The sequence below is a fragment of the Phyllobates terribilis genome, unplaced genomic scaffold (assembly GCF_046119375.1).
Source record: "Phyllobates terribilis strain yellow unplaced genomic scaffold, ASM4611937v1 Scaffold_142__1_contigs__length_4687701, whole genome shotgun sequence".
NCBI lineage: Eukaryota > Metazoa > Chordata > Amphibia > Anura > Dendrobatidae > Phyllobates > Phyllobates terribilis.
Genome location: NW_027362902.1, coordinates 2,227,408 through 2,246,277, shown reverse-complemented (window position 1 = coordinate 2,246,277; position 18,870 = coordinate 2,227,408). Strand labels below are relative to the sequence as shown.

Sequence of the window (18,870 nt, the reverse complement as noted above, 5' to 3'; positions counted from 1 at the left end):
TCATTGCAACTCCCGGGAATAAAAAAAACATTGATTACCTTATCTCTCCTAAAAGCTGCTAAAAGTGGTTCAATTGCACAAATAAAAAGAATAGGGGATAAGGGACACCCCTGTTTAACGCCACAGTTTATTTTTACATTATCAGATAAAAAACCATTAATAGATATTTTGCTAAAACATGATTTGTAAAGAGATTTAATACGTTTGCTAAAAACATCCGGGCATCCCATTTTCTCTAAAACTGCAAATAAAAAATCATGGGCAACTCTATCGTACGCTTTTTCAAAATCCAAAGTAATTAGAGCAAGCTTTTGTTTTCTGTCTAAAACATCCCATAAAACATCCCTGATTAAAATCAATGAGTCGCTGATTCTCCGATTTGGCACTGCACATGTCTGATCCACTTCTATTACTGAGCCGATTACCTTTTTTAATCTATTTGCTAGTAACTTTGCATATACCTTACAGTCCGTATTTAAAAGGGTTATTGGTCTCCAATTTTTAATCAGTTCTTTATTTCCTTTCTTAAATAATAAAACAATAAGACCCTCCCACCACGACTCTGGGACACTAAAAGATGCTTCTGCTTCTAAAATTACTTCATAAAAATCCTCACCCATGATCTCCCATAAACACTTGTAAAATTCAACAGGTAGTCCATCTGCTCCCGGCGTTTTGTTATTTTGTAGCGTATTAATTGTATTAAAAACTTCCTCTTTAGTAAAATTCCCTATTAAAAAAGATTTATCTTCCGCATTAAAATTTTTTTCCAGTCCTTCTAAAAAATGTTTTTTTAGAGACACATCCGTGTTTTTAACAGAAAATAAATCATCATAAAATTCTTTTGCTTTCATCTTCTTCCCCTCCAAACTTGTTTCTCCTTCCAAAACCTTCATATAATCCTTCTTGTCACATATTTTTTTAAAAAAGAATTTTGTGCATTTTTCATCCTCGTCTAAAACTTTTACTCGGGAATTAAAAATAATTTCTTTACCTTTTTCTTTCAGGCAGTTTTGGATCTTTTCTTTTGTTGTTCGGATCGCCTCCTGCAGATCACATCCGTTATTTTCGAGGTGAAAAAAACATTGCAGTTTAGCATTAAGATCATTATAAAAAATACGTTTTGCAGCAGCTTTCTTCTTTCCTTCTTTAATAAAAAATATTTTTACCTCCTTCTTGACAAAATCCCACCAATTAAAAATAGATTTAAAAAACGTTTTTTTTAGCTTCAGTTTTTCATACAGCTTTTTAAAACCTTCCATAACCACCTCGTCTTGTAGTAGGGATACATTAAATTTCCAGTGTGACGGTCTTTTATCCACATCTGATTCTATTTTAAAACTACATTCTATTATTTTATGATCTGAAAAAGGTGTTGAATGCGTTTTAAAACCTGAGCATGTTAGGGCTTGAGATATAAAAATATAATCTATTCTGGATGAAACACCTCTCCCCACCCAAGCGACTTCATGCTCCTTTTTTTGTCCATCTAATGCCCATGTATCTTTAAGATTAAAAGCTGCTAAAATATTTCTAAGACATGAAGCTGACCCATCTTTTACATTTTTTAAATGACAATTAAAATCCCCACCTAAAACTAATGGATCTACTCCAGGTAAAAACAGCTGCAACAGTTCAAACAAATGTAATCTCAAGGCTTTTTCTGCATTTGCATACACATTAAAACACCTCACTTTCTTCCCATTTTTCTGCACATCAATTCTTAAAATCCTCCCAGGGTATATCTCTTCATAATTTACAATCTCCCAATCTTTAGAGCATAAAAACCCCACACCATCAATTTTTGACTCGTTCCCACCAGAAAAGCATAAGTTACCCTTCCATATACCCTGTAAATATTCATAGCTTATTTTTTTTGTCAAATTACATTCTTGTAGAAAGATAAAATCAATATTTTCATTATTTAAAAAATCATATAAAGCAGTTCTCTTATATAGGTCGTTAAACCCCTGAACATTCAGGGACATTGAGCGGATCATCTTCTAACATTTAGTGCAGGGCTCTTCCCTCCGCCCTCATTCTCTACTGCCGGAGAAGATGGGTCTACCTCCAGATCTGATACATCCGAAGATGACACACTCCCCAGCAGACTTGTTGCTTCTAATGCCTTTACTTTCCCACCACATGGTATTCCTTCATTATCACTTCTATCCACACTTCTTTTTAGAGATTTTTCTGTGCAGTCCATTTGTACCTGCGCGCAAGGTAAGCTCTGCGACAGGGAATTAGTAGGAGTGGACTCCACTACTTCTGGAATATCACTTTCCCCTCCACAACTACTCCCTTTACTTAGTGGAGAAATTTCTTGCAACATTTGACTCTTCTCTTCTCTCTTCTGATCTTCTTTCTTCTGTTCTTCTATCTTCTTCTTTTCATTCTTATCTTCTTTCTTCTTATCTTCTTTCTTCTGCTCTTCTCTCTTTTTCCTTTCCATCTGTTTCTTTATCTCCATGGCCCTTTTTTCTATGTCCTCTATCCTCTTCTGTTTTTCCTCTTCCTTCTTTCTCTTCCTTTCTTCCAACTTCCTTTCCTCTTCTTCTTGTGATTTTTTAACCCGTTCCTCCTTCTTCTTCTCCTTCATTGCCCGTCCCTCCTCTTCCTCTTTTCTCTTTCTTTCTGTCTCCTCCTTCTCACTCCTTTCTTTCTCCTCTTCCCCTTTTTCCTCTTCAGCAGCAATGCCTGCTTCCACATCGTCTTTAGCTTCTTGTTGCTGTTCTTCAGGCGATGTGTCCATCTCCTCTACATCCTTTTTCTTATTTTTAGGGCACTCATCCATCTGGTGAGGAGTACCCATGCAACTAAAACACTTGTTACATTCTGCATCCAGATGTCCATATTTTTTACACACACGGCAGTAGTGTGGCATCCCTGGGAAGAATAAATAACCGCGGCTATGGTTGATATAAACCTGCGGCGGAGGTCTGGACACGCCCCCCTCCTCATTCGGGTTCTTCCTAAATGATACCACATACACACGTTTCCCGTTCCACACTCCAAACTGTGTTTCCCCGCGTCTCTTAGGGATGATTTTGTCACAATACATTGATAGTTAACTTTCAACCTCAGAGTCTGTAATAAATGGACTAAACAAATGAATCGTCAGTACTTTCATTGAAAACTGAAAAGAGGGGATTACTTTCACCCCCTCCAGCTCTACCTTCTCTTTATTTACTTCATAAAGAGCGTAGGCACTTTCACACTGCGAGGCTTTATTAAGCGTAACATCATAAAGTCCTCGAGAAAAAAAAGATTGAAAGCAAAAAAGATGCTCCTTGTCGATCTTCAAGAGCTTACAAATAACATTGAAAATAAATTGAGAATCTTTCACCTGCCGGTGGTCAGGAGCAACCACGAACCTGATGGTGTCCTTCAGCGGATGCTCCTCCGAGAAATAATCATTCGGGTTGCTTGCTTGATTCTCCTTCCTTCCTCCAGGGTTTCTCCTTGTCTCTATGATTTTCCTCTTCTTTTCCAGATACCAAGGAAAATATCACACACGGATCGCAGCCTCCACGAAGTTCGTCCTCCCTCCAACACACCGTCCTCCGTAAAGAAAAGGCACTGCAGCTTTAGCACCGATTCCCAAAAGCAGCACTGGATATCTCCAAAGGCCAAGAATCGGTTCTGCCACCACAGTAACCTTCAGCCCAATGTCACAACCCACTACAGATCGTGCCAAAAGGCCGAGAAGCGATAACCAGAATTGGTTTCAAACTACGGAGCCACCCAAGGATCCTGAAAAGTCCATTTGTGGAGATGAGCTCCTGGACTCCCGTTAAGAAGACATGTTGTCAACCTCTAGATCCCTTACATGCCTGCACTTTTCGGCTTGCTGCTGCTGCAATCCACGCGTTTTAGATCTGCATAACTCCACCTCTTTAAACACAGCACCTTCACCCCCTGCTGTTCCCACCCGCCTCAACACCGTTGGAAGGGAGGAGAACCAATTAAGGCGGGGGGTGGGGTGGAACGAGCAGCTGTCTACCCTTAGCAGGAGGGCTCCTGATTACATACCTCTCCTGCTGCTGCTGCTGCTGGCTGTCCAGCAGCAGACTGAAGGTGGCTGCTGCTGTGCACAGGTATATAAAGGCTCAGAGCCTATTATGACACGCGCAGCCAGCGTTCCATTGCCACATTCCATCTACTGCAGGCAGGATACCTGGCTGGCTGAATGTCGCTGAGAAGCTCACAGAGACCGCCATAAGCAACAGTTTAACAGAATGCCACAGACTAATCAACCAAACTTTTTGGGTTGGGTTCTCTTTTATAGTCTGCAGGCATTAAATGAAAGAAGTCAGTGTTCCAGCAGAAGGAGACAACGTTTCAGAAAAGGCATTGTAGCAAACCAAAAAAGAAATTTTAAGCGCAGCAGAGTAACCAGCGCACATACCTGTTAGCTCAGGTGAGTTTAAAAGGCTGCTGTTGATAACAAGGGCATTTGCTAAATAGATGGTGTGTGTGCAACAATATACTGAAAGGTCAATTATATTGTGCAGCTTATCTCACCACCTGTAGTTATTTAGGTGAAAGCTCCAAAATGCTTGCCTAATATGTCTGTTTATCCAAAAGGAAGTAAAAAGGGAGAGCTAGAAAGATAGCATTGCATCACATTACATGGCAATGCAATGCACAGTTGCTGAAGTTGAACCAAAATGAGCTTGTAATCTGGCTTCTGCAACTTTGAACATGAAAAATCCAATGAGGAGAAGAAAAGCAAAGCCAAAGAGTCCATCCCAAAATCCGACAAACAAGCAAAATGAACAAAAAACATTGAATTCAATTCTTTCTGATTTTAGAAACTGCATTAAAGAAGGGGTGCACTGGTCCTGGAGATACTGCAATACCAGGTCAATGCGTGGAGTGGACAGAGCAAGCTCTTTTTCCATCTCCCTGTTCTAAAAATCCATTTAATATATGGTCCCCAGATAGGGGACGTATCAGATATTAAACTGATAAGAACAGATACTACACTTGATCTTAGCCAAAAGGCCGAGAAGCGATAACCAGAATTGGTTTCAAACTACGGAGCCACCCAAGGATCCTGAAAAGTCCATTTGTGGAGATGAGCTCCTGGACTCCCGTTAAGAAGACATGTTGTCAACCTCTAGATCCCTTACATGCCTGCACTTTTCGGCTTGCTGCTGCTGCAATCCACGCGTTTTAAATCTGCATAACTCCACCTCTTTAAACACAGCACCTTCACCCCCTGCTGTTCCCACCCGCCTCAACACCGTTGGAAGGGAGGAGAACCAATTAAGGCGGGGGGTGGGGTGGAACGAGCAGCTGTCTACCCTTAGCAGGAGGGCTCCTGATTACATACCTCTCCTGCTGCTGCTGCTGCTGGCTGTCCAGCAGCAGACTGAAGGTGGCTGCTGCTGTGCACAGGTATATAAAGGCTCAGAGCCTATTATGACACGCGCAGCCAGCGTTCCATTGCCACATTCCATCTACTGCAGGCAGGATACCTGGCTGGCTGAATGTCGCTGAGAAGCTCACAGAGACCGCCATAAGCAACAGTTTAACAGAATGCCACAGACTAATCAACCAAACTTTTTGGGTTGGGTTCTCTTTTATAGTCTGCAGGCATTAAATGAAAGAAGTCAGTGTTCCAGCAGAAGGAGACAACGTTTCAGAAAAGGCATTGTAGCAAACCAAAAAAGAAATTTTAAGCGCAGCAGAGTAACCAGCGCACATACCTGTTAGCTCAGGTGAGTTTAAAAGGCTGCTGTTGATAACAAGGGCATTTGCTAAATAGATGGTGTGTGTGCAACAATATACTGAAAGGTCAATTATATTGTGCAGCTTATCTCACCACCTGTAGTTATTTAGGTGAAAGCTCCAAAATGCTTGCCTAATATGTCTGTTTATCCAAAAGGAAGTAAAAAGGGAGAGCTAGAAAGATAGCATTGCATCACATTACATGGCAATGCAATGCACAGTTGCTGAAGTTGAACCAAAATGAGCTTGTAATCTGGCTTCTGCAACTTTGAACATGAAAAATCCAATGAGGAGAAGAAAAGCAAAGCCAAAGAGTCCATCCCAAAATCCGACAAACAAGCAAAATGAACAAAAAACATTGAATTCAATTCTTTCTGATTTTAGAAACTGCATTAAAGAAGGGGTGCACTGGTCCTGGAGATACTGCAATACCAGGTCAATGCGTGGAGTGGACAGAGCAAGCTCTTTTTCCATCTCCCTGTTCTAAAAATCCATTTAATATATGGTCCCCAGATAGGGGACGTATCAGATATTAAACTGATAAGAACAGATACTACACTTGATCTTAGCCAAAAGGCCGAGAAGCGATAACCAGAATTGGTTTCAAACTACGGAGCCACCCAAGGATCCTGAAAAGTCCATTTGTGGAGATGAGCTCCTGGACTCCCGTTAAGAAGACATGTTGTCAACCTCTAGATCCCTTACATGCCTGCACTTTTCGGCTTGCTGCTGCTGCAATCCACGCGTTTTAGATCTGCATAACTCCACCTCTTTAAACACAGCACCTTCACCCCCTGCTGTTCCCACCCGCCTCAACACCGTTGGAAGGGAGGAGAACCAATTAAGGCGGGGGGTGGGGTGGAACGAGCAGCTGTCTACCCTTAGCAGGAGGGCTCCTGATTACATACCTCTCCTGCTGCTGCTGCTGCTGCTGCTGGCTGTCCAGCAGCAGACTGAAGGTGGCTGCTGCTGTGCACAGGTATATAAAGGCTCAGAGCCTATTATGACACGCGCAGCCAGCGTTCCATTGCCACATTCCATCTACTGCAGGCAGGATACCTGGCTGGCTGAATGTCGCTGAGATGCTCACAGAGACCGCCATAAGCAACAGTTTAACAGAATGCCACAGACTAATCAACCAAACTTTTTGGGTTGGGTTCTCTTTTATAGTCTGCAGGCATTAAATGAAAGAAGTCAGTGTTCCAGCAGAAGGAGACAACGTTTCAGAAAAGGCATTGTAGCAAACCAAAAAAGAAATTTTAAGCGCAGCAGAGTAACCAGCGCACATACCTGTTAGCTCAGGTGAGTTTAAAAGGCTGCTGTTGATAACAAGGGCATTTGCTAAATAGATGGTGTGTGTGCAACAATATACTGAAAGGTCAATTATATTGTGCAGCTTATCTCACCACCTGTAGTCATTTAGGTGAAAGCTCCAAAATGCTTGCCTAATATGTCTGTTTATCCAAAAGGAAGTAAAAAGGGAGAGCTAGAAAGATAGCATTGCATCACATTACATGGCAATGCAATGCACAGTTGCTGAAGTTGAACCAAAATGAGCTTGTAATCTGGCTTCTGCAACTTTGAACATGAAAAATCCAATGAGGAGAAGAAAAGCAAAGCCAAAGAGTCCATCCCAAAATCCGACAAACAAGCAAAATGAACAAAAAACATTGAATTCAATTCTTTCTGATTTTAGAAACTGCATTAAAGAAGGGGTGCACCGGTCCTGGAGATACTGCAATACCAGGTCAATGCGTGGAGTGGACAGAGCAAGTTCTTTTTCCATCTCCCTGTTCTAAAAATCCATTTAATATATGGTCCCCAGATAGGGGACGTATCAGATATTAAACTGATAAGAACAGATACTACACTTGATCTTAGCCAAAAGGCCGAGAAGCGATAACCAGAATTGGTTTCAAACTATGGAGCCACCCAAGGATCCTGAAAAGTCCATTTGTGGAGATGAGCTCCTGGACTCCCGTTAAGAAGACATGTTGTCAACCTCTAGATCCCTTACATGCCTGCACTTTTCGGCTTGCTGCTGCTGCAATCCACGCGTTTTAGATCTGCATAACTCCACCTCTTTAAACACAGCACCTTCACCCCCTGCTGTTCCCACCCGCCTCAACACCGTTGGAAGGGAGGAGAACCAATTAAGGCGGGGGGGTGGGGTGGAACGAGCAGCTGTCTACCCTTAGCAGGAGGGCTCCTGATTACATACCTCTCCTGCTGCTGCTGCTGCTGGCTGTCCAGCAGCAGACTGAAGGTGGCTGCTGCTGTGCACAGGTATATAAAGGCTCAGAGCCTATTATGACACGCGCAGCCAGCGTTCCATTGCCACATTCCATCTACTGCAGGCAGGATACCTGGCTGGCTGAATGTCGCTGAGAAGCTCACAGAGACCGCCATAAGCAACAGTTTAACAGAATGCCACAGACTAATCAACCAAACTTTTTGGGTTGGGTTCTCTTTTATAGTCTGCAGGCATTAAATGAAAGAAGTCAGTGTTCCAGCAGAAGGAGACAACGTTTCAGAAAAGGCATTGTAGCAAACCAAAAAAGAAATTTTAAGCGCAGCAGAGTAACCAGCGCACATACCTGTTAGCTCAGGTGAGTTTAAAAGGCTGCTGTTGATAACAAGGGCATTTGCTAAATAGATGGTGTGTGTGCAACAATATACTGAAAGGTCAATTATATTGTGCAGCTTATCTCACCACCTGTAGTTATTTAGGTGAAAGCTCCAAAATGCTTGCCTAATATGTCTGTTTATCCAAAAGGAAGTAAAAAGGGAGAGCTAGAAAGATAGCATTGCATCACATTACATGGCAATGCAATGCACAGTTGCTGAAGTTGAACCAAAATGAGCTTGTAATCTGGCTTCTGCAACTTTGAACATGAAAAATCCAATGAGGAGAAGAAAAGCAAAGCCAAAGAGTCCATCCCAAAATCCGACAAACAAGCAAAATGAACAAAAAACATTGAATTCAATTCTTTCTGATTTTAGAAACTGCATTAAAGAAGGGGTGCACTGGTCCTGGAGATACTGCAATACCAGGTCAATGCGTGGAGTGGACAGAGCAAGCTCTTTTTCCATCTCCCTGTTCTAAAAATCCATTTAATATATGGTCCCCAGATAGGGGACGTATCAGATATTAAACTGATAAGAACAGATACTACACTTGATCTTAGCCAAAAGGCCGAGAAGCGATAACCAGAATTGGTTTCAAACTACGGAGCCACCCAAGGATCCTGAAAAGTCCATTTGTGGAGATGAGCTCCTGGACTCCCGTTAAGAAGACATGTTGTCAACCTCTAGATCCCTTACATGCCTGCACTTTTCGGCTTGCTGCTGCTGCAATCCACGCGTTTTAGATCTGCATAACTCCACCTCTTTAAACACAGCACCTTCACCCCCTGCTGTTCCCACCCGCCTCAACACCGTTGGAAGGGAGGAGAACCAATTAAGGCGGGGGGTGGGGTGGAACGAGCAGCTGTCTACCCTTAGCAGGAGGGCTCCTGATTACATACCTCTCCTGCTGCTGCTGCTGCTGCTGCTGGCTGTCCAGCAGCAGACTGAAGGTGGCTGCTGCTGTGCACAGGTATATAAAGGCTCAGAGCCTATTATGACACGCGCAGCCAGCGTTCCATTGCCACATTCCATCTACTGCAGGCAGGATACCTGGCTGGCTGAATGTCGCTGAGATGCTCACAGAGACCGCCATAAGCAACAGTTTAACAGAATGCCACAGACTAATCAACCAAACTTTTTGGGTTGGGTTCTCTTTTATAGTCTGCAGGCATTAAATGAAAGAAGTCAGTGTTCCAGCAGAAGGAGACAACGTTTCAGAAAAGGCATTGTAGCAAACCAAAAAAGAAATTTTAAGCGCAGCAGAGTAACCAGCGCACATACCTGTTAGCTCAGGTGAGTTTAAAAGGCTGCTGTTGATAACAAGGGCATTTGCTAAATAGATGGTGTGTGTGCAACAATATACTGAAAGGTCAATTATATTGTGCAGCTTATCTCACCACCTGTAGTCATTTAGGTGAAAGCTCCAAAATGCTTGCCTAATATGTCTGTTTATCCAAAAGGAAGTAAAAAGGGAGAGCTAGAAAGATAGCATTGCATCACATTACATGGCAATGCAATGCACAGTTGCTGAAGTTGAACCAAAATGAGCTTGTAATCTGGCTTCTGCAACTTTGAACATGAAAAATCCAATGAGGAGAAGAAAAGCAAAGCCAAAGAGTCCATCCCAAAATCCGACAAACAAGCAAAATGAACAAAAAACATTGAATTCAATTCTTTCTGATTTTAGAAACTGCATTAAAGAAGGGGTGCACCGGTCCTGGAGATACTGCAATACCAGGTCAATGCGTGGAGTGGACAGAGCAAGTTCTTTTTCCATCTCCCTGTTCTAAAAATCCATTTAATATATGGTCCCCAGATAGGGGACGTATCAGATATTAAACTGATAAGAACAGATACTACACTTGATCTTAACCAAAAGGCCGAGAAGCGATAACCAGAATTGGTTTCAAACTATGGAGCCACCCAAGGATCCTGAAAAGTCCATTTGTGGAGATGAGCTCCTGGACTCCCGTTAAGAAGACATGTTGTCAACCTCTAGATCCCTTACATGCCTGCACTTTTCGGCTTGCTGCTGCTGCAATCCACGCGTTTTAGATCTGCATAACTCCACCTCTTTAAACACAGCACCTTCACCCCCTGCTGTTCCCACCCGCCTCAACACCGTTGGAAGGGAGGAGAACCAATTAAGGCGGGGGGGTGGGGTGGAACGAGCAGCTGTCTACCCTTAGCAGGAGGGCTCCTGATTACATACCTCTCCTGCTGCTGCTGCTGCTGGCTGTCCAGCAGCAGACTGAAGGTGGCTGCTGCTGTGCACAGGTATATAAAGGCTCAGAGCCTATTATGACACGCGCAGCCAGCGTTCCATTGCCACATTCCATCTACTGCAGGCAGGATACCTGGCTGGCTGAATGTCGCTGAGAAGCTCACAGAGACCGCCATAAGCAACAGTTTAACAGAATGCCACAGACTAATCAACCAAACTTTTTGGGTTGGGTTCTCTTTTATAGTCTGCAGGCATTAAATGAAAGAAGTCAGTGTTCCAGCAGAAGGAGACAACGTTTCAGAAAAGGCATTGTAGCAAACCAAAAAAGAAATTTTAAGCGCAGCAGAGTAACCAGCGCACATACCTGTTAGCTCAGGTGAGTTTAAAAGGCTGCTGTTGATAACAAGGGCATTTGCTAAATAGATGGTGTGTGTGCAACAATATACTGAAAGGTCAATTTTATTGTGCAGCTTATCTCACCACCTGTAGTTATTTAGGTGAAAGCTCCAAAATGCTTGCCTAATATGTCTGTTTATCCAAAAGGAAGTAAAAAGGGAGAGCTAGAAAGATAGCATTGCATCACATTACATGGCAATGCAATACACAGTTGCTGAAGTTGAACCAAAATGAGCTTGTAATCTGGCTTCTGCAACTTTGAACATGAAAAATCCAATGAGGAGAAGAAAAGCAAAGCCAAAGAGTCCATCCCAAAATCCGACAAACAAGCAAAATGAACAAAAAACATTGAATTCAATTCTTTCTGATTTTAGAAACTGCATTAAAGAAGGGGTGCACCGGTCCTGGAGATACTGCAATACCAGGTCAATGCGTGGAGTGGACAGAGCAAGCTCTTTTTCCATCTCCCTGTTCTAAAAATCCATTTAATATATGGTCCCCAGATAGGGGACGTATCAGATATTAAACTGATAAGAACAGATACTACACTTGATCTTAGCCAAAAGGCCGAGAAGCGATAACCAGAATTGGTTTCAAACTACGGAGCCACCCAAGGATCCTGAAAAGTCCATTTGTGGAGATGAGCTCCTGGACTCCCGTTAAGAAGACATGTTGTCAACCTCTAGATCCCTTACATGCCTGCACTTTTCGGCTTGCTGCTGCTGCAATCCACGCGTTTTAGATCTGCATAACTCCACCTCTTTAAACACAGCACCTTCACCCCCTGCTGTTCCCACCCGCCTCAACACCGTTGGAAGGGAGGAGAACCAATTAAGGCGGGGGGTGGGGTGGAACGAGCAGCTGTCTACCCTTAGCAGGAGGGCTCCTGATTACATACCTCTCCTGCTGCTGCTGCTGCTGGCTGTCCAGCAGCAGACTGAAGGTGGCTGCTGCTGTGCACAGGTATATAAAGGCTCAGAGCCTATTATGACACGCGCAGCCAGCGTTCCATTGCCACATTCCATCTACTGCAGGCAGGATACCTGGCTGGCTGAATGTCGCTGAGAAGCTCACAGAGACCGCCATAAGCAACAGTTTAACAGAATGCCACAGACTAATCAACCAAACTTTTTGGGTTGGGTTCTCTTTTATAGTCTGCAGGCATTAAATGAAAGAAGTCAGTGTTCCAGCAGAAGGAGACAACGTTTCAGAAAAGGCATTGTAGCAAACCAAAAAAGAAATTTTAAGCGCAGCAGAGTAACCAGCGCACATACCTGTTAGCTCAGGTGAGTTTAAAAGGCTGCTGTTGATAACAAGGGCATTTGCTAAATAGATGGTGTGTGTGCAACAATATACTGAAAGGTCAATTATATTGTGCAGCTTATCTCACCACCTGTAGTTATTTAGGTAAAAGCTCCAAAATGCTTGCCTAATATGTCTGTTTATCCAAAAGGAAGTAAAAAGGGAGAGCTAGAAAGATAGCATTGCATCACATTACATGGCAATGCAATGCACAGTTGCTGAAGTTGAACCAAAATGAGCTTGTAATCTGGCTTCTGCAACTTTGAACATGAAAAATCCAATGAGGAGAAGAAAAGCAAAGCCAAAGAGTCCATCCCAAAATCCGACAAACAAGCAAAATGAACAAAAAACATTGAATTCAATTCTTTCTGATTTTAGAAACTGCATTAAAGAAGGGGTGCACCGGTCCTGGAGATACTGCAATACCAGGTCAATGCGTGGAGTGGACAGAGCAAGCTCTTTTTCCATCTCCCTGTTCTAAAAATCCATTTAATATATGGTCCCCAGATAGGGGACGTATCAGATATTAAACTGATAAGAACAGATACTACACTTGATCTTAGCCAAAAGGCCGAGAAGCGATAACCAGAATTGGTTTCAAACTGCGGAGCCACCCAAGGATCCTGAAAAGTCCATTTGTGGAGATGAGCTCCTGGACTCCCGTTAAGAAGACATGTTGTCAACCTCTAGATCCCTTACATGCCTGCACTTTTCGGCTTGCTGCTGCTGCAATCCACGCGTTTTAGATCTGCATAACTCCACCTCTTTAAACACAGCACCTTCACCCCCTGCTGTTCCCACCCGCCTCAACACCGTTGGAAGGGAGGAGAACCAATTAAGGCGGGGGGTGGGGTGGAACGAGCAGCTGTCTACCCTTAGCAGGAGGGCTCCTGATTACATACCTCTCCTGCTGCTGCTGCTGCTGGCTGTCCAGCAGCAGACTGAAGGTGGCTGCTGCTGTGCACAGGTATATAAAGGCTCAGAGCCTATTATGACACGCGCAGCCAGCGTTCCATTGCCACATTCCATCTACTGCAGGCAGGATACCTGGCTGGCTGAATGTCGCTGAGAAGCTCACAGAGACCGCCATAAGCAACAGTTTAACAGAATGCCACAGACTAATCAACCAAACTTTTTGGGTTGGGTTCTCTTTTATAGTCTGCAGGCATTAAATGAAAGAAGTCAGTGTTCCAGCAGAAGGAGACAACGTTTCAGAAAAGGCATTGTAGCAAACCAAAAAAGAAATTTTAAGCGCAGCAGAGTAACCAGCGCACATACCTGTTAGCTCAGGTGAGTTTAAAAGGCTGCTGTTGATAACAAGGGCATTTGCTAAATAGATGGTGTGTGTGCAACAATATACTGAAAGGTCAATTATATTGTGCAGCTTATCTCACCACCTGTAGTTATTTAGGTGAAAGCTCCAAAATGCTTGCCTAATATGTCTGTTTATCCAAAAGGAAGTAAAAAGGGAGAGCTAGAAAGATAGCATTGCATCACATTACATGGCAATGCAATGCACAGTTGCTGAAGTTGAACCAAAATGAGCTTGTAATCTGGCTTCTGCAACTTTGAACATGAAAAATCCAATGAGGAGAAGAAAAGCAAAGCCAAAGAGTCCATCCCAAAATCCGACAAACAAGCAAAATGAACAAAAAACATTGAATTCAATACTTTCTGATTTTAGAAACTGCATTAAAGAAGGGGTGCACCGGTCCTGGAGATACTGCAATACCAGGTCAATGCGTGGAGTGGACAGAGCAAGCTCTTTTTCCATCTCCCTGTTCTAAAAATCCATTTAATATATGGTCCCCAGATAGGGGATGTATCAGATATTAAACTGATAAGAACAGATACTACACTTGATCTTAGCCAAAAGGCCGAGAAGCGATAACCAGAATTGGTTTCAAACTACGGAGCCACCCAAGGATCCTGAAAAGTCCATTTGTGGAGATGAGCTCCTGGACTCCCGTTAAGAAGACATGTTGTCAACCTCTAGATCCCTTACATGCCTGCACTTTTCGGCTTGCTGCTGCTGCAATCCACGCGTTTTAGATCTGCATAACTCCACCTCTTTAAACACAGCACCTTCACCCCCTGCTGTTCCCACCCGCCTCAACACCGTTGGAAGGGAGGAGAACCAATTAAGGCGGGGGGTGGGGTGGAACGAGCAGCTGTCTACCCTTAGCAGGAGGGCTCCTGATTACATACCTCTCCTGCTGCTGCTGCTGCTGGCTGTCCAGCAGCAGACTGAAGGTGGCTGCTGCTGTGCACAGGTATATAAAGGCTCAGAGCCTATTATGACACGCGCAGCCAGCGTTCCATTGCCACATTCCATCTACTGCAGGCAGGATACCTGGCTGGCTGAATGTCGCTGAGAAGCTCACAGAGACCGCCATAAGCAACAGTTTAACAGAATGCCACAGACTAATCAACCAAACTTTTTGGGTTGGGTTCTCTTTTATAGTCTGCAGGCATTAAATGAAAGAAGTCAGTGTTCCAGCAGAAGGAGACAACGTTTCAGAAAAGGCATTGTAGCAAACCAAAAAAGAAATTTTAAGCGCAGCAGAGTAACCAGCGCACATACCTGTTAGCTCAGGTGAGTTTAAAAGGCTGCTGTTGATAACAAGGGCATTTGCTAAATAGATGGTGTGTGTGCAACAATATACTGAAAGGTCAATTATATTGTGCAGCTTATCTCACCACCTGTAGTTATTTAGGTGAAAGCTCCAAAATGCTTGCCTAATATGTCTGTTTATCCAAAAGGAAGTAAAAAGGGAGAGCTAGAAAGATAGCATTGCATCACATTACATGGCAATGCAATGCACAGTTGCTGAAGTTGAACCAAAATGAGCTTGTAATCTGGCTTCTGCAACTTTGAACATGAAAAATCCAATGAGGAGAAGAAAAGCAAAGCCAAAGAGTCCATCCCAAAATCCGACAAACAAGCAAAATGAACAAAAAACATTGAATTCAATTCTTTCTGATTTTAGAAACTGCATTAAAGAAGGGGTGCACCGGTCCTGGAGATACTGCAATACCAGGTCAATGCGTGGAGTGGACAGAGCAAGCTCTTTTTCCATCTCCCTGTTCTAAAAATCCATTTAATATATGGTCCCCAGATAGGGGACGTATCAGATATTAAACTGATAAGAACAGATACTACACTTGATCTTAGCCAAAAGGCCGAGAAGCGATAACCAGAATTGGTTTCAAACTACGGAGCCACCCAAGGATCCTGAAAAGTCCATTTGTGGAGATGAGCTCCTGGACTCCCGTTAAGAAGACATGTTGTCAACCTCTAGATCCCTTACATGCCTGCACTTTTCGGCTTGCTGCTGCTGCAATCCACGCGTTTTAGATCTGCATAACTCCACCTCTTTAAACACAGCACCTTCACCCCCTGCTGTTCCCACCCGCCTCAACACCGTTGGAAGGGAGGAGAACCAATTAAGGCGGGGGGTGGGGTGGAACGAGCAGCTGTCTACCCTTAGCAGGAGGGCTCCTGATTACATACCTCTCCTGCTGCTGCTGCTGCTGGCTGTCCAGCAGCAGACTGAAGGTGGCTGCTGCTGTGCACAGGTATATAAAGGCTCAGAGCCTATTATGACACGCGCAGCCAGCGTTCCATTGCCACATTCCATCTACTGCAGGCAGGATACCTGGCTGGCTGAATGTCGCTGAGAAGCTCACAGAGACCGCCATAAGCAACAGTTTAACAGAATGCCACAGACTAATCAACCAAACTTTTTGGGTTGGGTTCTCTTTTATAGTCTGCAGGCATTAAATGAAAGAAGTCAGTGTTCCAGCAGAAGGAGACAACGTTTCAGAAAAGGCATTGTAGCAAACCAAAAAAGAAATTTTAAGCGCAGCAGAGTAACCAGCGCACATACCTGTTAGCTCAGGTGAGTTTAAAAGGCTGCTGTTGATAACAAGGGCATTTGCTAAATAGATGGTGTGTGTGCAACAATATACTGAAAGGTCAATTATATTGTGCAGCTTATCTCACCACCTGTAGTTATTTAGGTGAAAGCTCCAAAATGCTTGCCTACTATGTCTGTTTATCCAAAAGGAAGTAAAAAGGGAGAGCTAGAAAGATAGCATTGCATCACATTACATGGCAATGCAATGCACAGTTGCTGAAGTTGAACCAAAATGAGCTTGTAATCTGGCTTCTGCAACTTTGAACATGAAAAATCCAATGAGGAGAAGAAAAGCAAAGCCAAAGAGTCCATCCCAAAATCCGACAAACAAGCAAAATGAACAAAAAACATTGAATTCAATTCTTTCTGATTTTAGAAACTGCATTAAAGAAGGGGTGCACCGGTCCTGGAGATACTGCAATACCAGGTCAATGCGTGGAGTGGACAGAGCAAGCTCTTTTTCCATCTCCCTGTTCTAAAAATCCATTTAATATATGGTCCCCAGATAGGGGACGTATCAGATATTAAACTGATAAGAACAGATACTACACTTGATCTTAGCCAAAAGGCCGAGAAGCGATAACCAGAATTGGTTTCAAACTACGGAGCCACCCAAGGATCCTGAAAAGTCCATTTGTGGAGATGAGCTCCTGGACTCCCGTTAAGAAGACATGTTGTCAACCTCTAGATCCCTTACATGCCTGCACTTTTCGGCTTGCTGCTGCTGCAATCCACGCGTTTTAGATCTGCATAACTCCACCTCTTTAAACACAGCACCTTCACCCCCTGCTGTTCCCACCCGCCTCAACACCGTTGGAAGGGAGGAGAACCAATTAAGGCGGGGGGTGGGGTGGAACGAGCAGCTGTCTACCCTTAGCAGGAGGGCTCCTGATTACATACCTCTCCTGCTGCTGCTGCTGCTGGCTGTCCAGCAGCAGACTGAAGGTGGCTGCTGCTGTGCACAGGTATATAAAGGCTCAGAGCCTATTATGACACGCGCAGCCAGCGTTCCATTGCCACATTCCATCTACTGCAGGCAGGATACCTGGCTGGCTGAATGTCGCTGAGAAGCTCACAGAGACCGCCATAAGCAACAGTTTAACAGAATGCCACAGACTAATCAACCAAACTTTTTGGGTTGGGTTCTCTTTTATAGTCTGCAGGCATTAAATGAAAGAAGTCAGTGTTCCAGCAGAAGGAGACAACGTTTCAGAAAAGGCATTGTAGCAAACCAAAAAAGAAATTTTAAGCGCAGCAGAGTAACCAGCGCACATACCTGTTAGCTCAGGTGAGTTTAAAAGGCTGCTGTTGATAACAAGGGCATTTGCTAAATAGATGGTGTGTGTGCAACAATATACTGAAAGGTCAATTATATTGTGCAGCTTATCTCACCACCTGTAGTTATTTAGGTGAAAGCTCCAAAATGCTTGCCTAATATGTCTGTTTATCCAAAAGGAAGTAAAAAGGGAGAGCTAGAAAGATAGCATTGCATCACATTACATGGCAATGCAATGCACAGTTGCTGAAGTTGAACCAAAATGAGCTTGTAATCTGGCTTCTGCAACTTTGAACATGAAAAATCCAATGAGGAGAAGAAAAGCAAAGCCAAAGAGTCCATCCCAAAATCCGACAAACAAGCAAAATGAACAAAAAACATTGAATTCAATTCTTTCTGATTTTAGAAACTGCATTAAAGAAGGGGTGCACCGGTCCTGGAGATACTGCAATACCAGGTCAATGCGTGGAGTGGACAGAGCAAGCTCTTTTTCCATCTCCCTGTTCTAAAAATCCATTTAATATATGGTCCCCAGATAGGGGACGTATCAGATATTGAACTGATAAGAACAGATACTACACTTGATCTTAGCCAAAAGGCCGAGAAGCGATAACCAGAATTGGTTTCAAACTACGGAGCCACCCAAGGATCCTGAAAAGTCCATTTGTGGAGATGAGCTCCTGGACTCCCGTTAAGAAGACATGTTGTCAACCTCTAGATCCCTTACATGCCTGCACTTTTCGGCTTGCTGCTGCTGCAATCCACGCGTTTTAGATCTGCATAACTCCACCTCTTTAAACACAGCACCTTCACCCCCTGCTGTTCCCACCCGCCTCAACACCGTTGGAAGGGAGGAGAACCAATTAAGGCGGGGGGTGGGGTGGAACGAGCAGCTGTCTACCCTTAGCAGGAGGGCTCCTGATTACATACCTCTCCTGCTGCTGCTGCTGCTGGCTGTCCAGCAGCAGACTGAAGGTGGCTGCTGCTGTGCACAGGTATATAAAGGCTCAGAGCCTATTATGACACGCGCAGCCAGCGTTCCATTGCCACATTCCATCTACTGCAGGCAGGATACCTGGCTGGCTGAATGTCGCTGAGAAGCTCACAGAGACCGCCATAAGCAACAGTTTAACAGAATGCCACAGACTAATCAACCAAACTTTTTGGGTTGGGTTCTCTTTTATAGTCTGCAGGCATTAAATGAAAGAAGTCAGTGTTCCAGCAGAAGGAGACAACGTTTCAGAAAAGGCATTGTAGCAAACCAAAAAAGAAATTTTAAGCGCAGCAGAGTAACCAGCGCACATACCTGTTAGCTCAGGTGAGTTTAAAAGGCTGCTGTTGATAACAAGGGCATTTGCTAAATAGATGGTGTGTGTGCAACAATA

General features: G+C 43.7%; 11 non-coding genes across 11 annotated transcripts; all 11 read right to left on the bottom strand.

Moving 5' to 3' along the window:
• Positions 1 to 4,831: 4,831 nt before the first annotated feature.
• Positions 4,832 to 5,022, bottom strand: LOC141205860 (U2 spliceosomal RNA). The gene has a single exon (XR_012276532.1). It is a non-coding gene; the product is annotated as a U2 spliceosomal RNA (small nuclear RNA).
• Positions 5,023 to 6,137: 1,115 nt separating this feature from the next.
• Positions 6,138 to 6,328, bottom strand: LOC141205745 (U2 spliceosomal RNA). Its single transcript, XR_012276420.1, has one exon. It is a non-coding gene; the product is annotated as a U2 spliceosomal RNA (small nuclear RNA).
• A 1,121-nt stretch (positions 6,329 to 7,449) lies between these two features.
• LOC141206152 (U2 spliceosomal RNA) lies at positions 7,450 to 7,640 on the bottom strand. Its single transcript, XR_012276818.1, has one exon. It is a non-coding gene; the product is annotated as a U2 spliceosomal RNA (small nuclear RNA).
• Positions 7,641 to 8,756: 1,116 nt separating this feature from the next.
• LOC141205628 (U2 spliceosomal RNA) lies at positions 8,757 to 8,947 on the bottom strand. Its single transcript, XR_012276309.1, has one exon. It is a non-coding gene; the product is annotated as a U2 spliceosomal RNA (small nuclear RNA).
• Positions 8,948 to 10,068: 1,121 nt separating this feature from the next.
• On the bottom strand, positions 10,069 to 10,259 carry LOC141206185 (U2 spliceosomal RNA). Its single transcript, XR_012276851.1, has one exon. It is a non-coding gene; the product is annotated as a U2 spliceosomal RNA (small nuclear RNA).
• Positions 10,260 to 11,375: 1,116 nt separating this feature from the next.
• LOC141205598 (U2 spliceosomal RNA) lies at positions 11,376 to 11,566 on the bottom strand. Its single transcript, XR_012276280.1, has one exon. It is a non-coding gene; the product is annotated as a U2 spliceosomal RNA (small nuclear RNA).
• Positions 11,567 to 12,681: 1,115 nt separating this feature from the next.
• LOC141205597 (U2 spliceosomal RNA) lies at positions 12,682 to 12,872 on the bottom strand. The gene has a single exon (XR_012276279.1). It is a non-coding gene; the product is annotated as a U2 spliceosomal RNA (small nuclear RNA).
• A 1,115-nt stretch (positions 12,873 to 13,987) lies between these two features.
• Positions 13,988 to 14,178, bottom strand: LOC141206068 (U2 spliceosomal RNA). The gene has a single exon (XR_012276734.1). It is a non-coding gene; the product is annotated as a U2 spliceosomal RNA (small nuclear RNA).
• A 1,115-nt stretch (positions 14,179 to 15,293) lies between these two features.
• LOC141205595 (U2 spliceosomal RNA) lies at positions 15,294 to 15,484 on the bottom strand. Its single transcript, XR_012276278.1, has one exon. It is a non-coding gene; the product is annotated as a U2 spliceosomal RNA (small nuclear RNA).
• Positions 15,485 to 16,599: 1,115 nt separating this feature from the next.
• Positions 16,600 to 16,790, bottom strand: LOC141205594 (U2 spliceosomal RNA). The gene has a single exon (XR_012276277.1). It is a non-coding gene; the product is annotated as a U2 spliceosomal RNA (small nuclear RNA).
• A 1,115-nt stretch (positions 16,791 to 17,905) lies between these two features.
• LOC141206118 (U2 spliceosomal RNA) lies at positions 17,906 to 18,096 on the bottom strand. Its single transcript, XR_012276784.1, has one exon. It is a non-coding gene; the product is annotated as a U2 spliceosomal RNA (small nuclear RNA).
• Positions 18,097 to 18,870: the final 774 nt, after the last annotated feature.